Here is a 2,232-nt window from a genome sequence, read left to right as displayed (position 1 = left end):
AAGTCAATTGAGAAAATAATTTCCCTGCTAAAACAAACATCACAGCATTCCCAAGCAAATGCAGATCACTTGTGGGTAATTAAGCCACTGCTCCACAGGCAATGCTTTCTAGCCTTCTCTGGGTTCTTGAAATGTGCCAGGAACTGATTTCAATGCTTTACCTACATTAGCTCATTCAGTCCTAACAAGTACCCTTATATGGTAAGTACTATTATTAAGCATTTTAAAGAGTAAGACAGAGTGGTGAAATGGTTTGTCTGAGATCATACAGATAGTAATGGCAGAGCCAAGCTGTGAACCAGCCAACTTAGCCATTAAACTCTAGTACAGTTCAAGATGATAACAGAGATCAAGCCAAATATTTCACACAAATTATCTCATAAATCCCTACAACTATTATCCCCATCTAAAAGATGATAAAACTGAGACTTAAAAGAGAGTTAATTTATTAAATATCGCACAGGTAGTAAGTAGTAAAGGAACTCTGGTGGCACAGTGCCTAACGCATGTGACTGTTAATCAGAAGGTTGGTGGTTTAAAGCCACCAGCTGCTCTATGGAAGGAAGATGGGGCCATCTACTTCTGTAAAGATTTACCACCTTGGAAACCCAATGGGGGTTGCTATGAATCAGAATCGACTCCATGGCAGTGAGTTTGGTTTTGGTTTGGCTTTAGGTTCAAAGCCAGACTGACTATAGAGCTTGAGAGCAGAAAAGTACTAAATCATGTTGAGAAAACCAACAATGGGCTCAGACTACAGTCTTCTATGCGAGACCTTCATCTTTTAGAACAAAAGCATAAAGTTGACTCCCATGCTTAGGGGCCCCATGCATGTCAGAGTAGAACTGTGCTCCACAGAGTTTTCAATGACTGAGTTTTCTAAAGTATATCACCAGGCCTCTCTTCCAAGACTACTCTAGGTGGACTTGAACCTTTGGGTTAGCAGCCAAGAGCGTTAACCATTTGCACTCCCCTAGGAATGCTTCTCTTTTAGAAGGACATGAAATCATGCTTGCAGGATCTAGTGAGGAGAGAAATTCCTCTGAAATCTCCATTCTAATGGGTTTACATACACACCAACGGATAAATGAACTCTTAACAGAAGAAACCTTGGATCTCAGAAGTAGATTGCCCAATCTTCCTTCCAAGGAGTGGCTGGTGGGTTTGAACCGCCAGCCTTCTGGTCAGCAGTCAGATGCCTTAGGCACTAGAAGAAACCTTGGGTCTCAGAAGTAGATTGCCCAATCTTCCTTCCAAGGAGTGGCTGGTGGGTTTGAACCGCCAGCCTTCTGGTCAGCAGTCAGATGCCTTAGGCATTACACCACCAGAGCTCCCTAATAGGAGGAACCTTGGATCTTGTGGATACTGGCTAGAATACTGGCTTTTGATTGGCCAGGAAGCATTTAGAGGGCAAGCACAGGGGTAGGCAGTTCACAGAGTGGTTAAATGGTTTGTCTGAGATCACACAGATAGTAAATGGTAGAGCCAAAAGGAAGCCCATCCCAACAACCTTCTGTGGCTCGAGGAGCTCCACCAACTCTGTTCCCATCAGCAAAGGCTTCCTGCAGTCCCATCTGTCTCTGACCCACAGGTTAGTGAGTTAAATTCATACAATCTCAGCCAGGACTATTAAAGTGGATTCTCCATCACCCTCACTAGAATGGCCCCAGGATGTTTCTGTCTCCTGTGCCTCTAATTCCAGCAACCAGAGTCTGCCATTTGCTTTGTCCTCACAGGTGTCTACTCTCTACAACTTAGTTCAGCCTTTTCATGATCAAATATTGCCCCTGGTACAATCAGGGATTTGATGCAAAAGCTGGGCAATGAAAAGGGAATACTGAAGAACTAACACATTCAAACTGTGGTGTTGGTGTACAATATTGAATATACCATGGACAGGCAGAAGAACCAATGAATCTGTATTGGAGGAAGAAAAAGCCAGAATGCTCCTTAGAAGCAAGAATGGCAAGACTTCATCTTCCTTACTTTGGACAAGTTATCAAGAGAGACAAGTCACTGGAAGACATCATGCTTAGTAGAGGGTCGGGAAAAAAGAAGGAGACCTTCAGTTAGGTGGATTGACACAGTGGCTTTAACAATAGGTTCAAACATAGCAACGATTGTGAGGGTGGCGCAGGACCAGGCAACGTTGAGTTGTTATACATAAGATGGCTGTAAGTCAGAGCCGACCAGAGGACACCTAACAACAACAATCAGGGACAGAGTAGAATT

This window comes from Orycteropus afer, unplaced genomic scaffold, assembly GCF_000298275.1.
Source record: "Orycteropus afer afer isolate SDZICR_OR568_19922 unplaced genomic scaffold, OryAfe1.0 scaffold00010, whole genome shotgun sequence".
In the NCBI taxonomy this organism is placed as follows: domain Eukaryota; kingdom Metazoa; phylum Chordata; class Mammalia; order Tubulidentata; family Orycteropodidae; genus Orycteropus; species Orycteropus afer.
Note: the sequence above shows the minus strand (reverse complement) of the source record.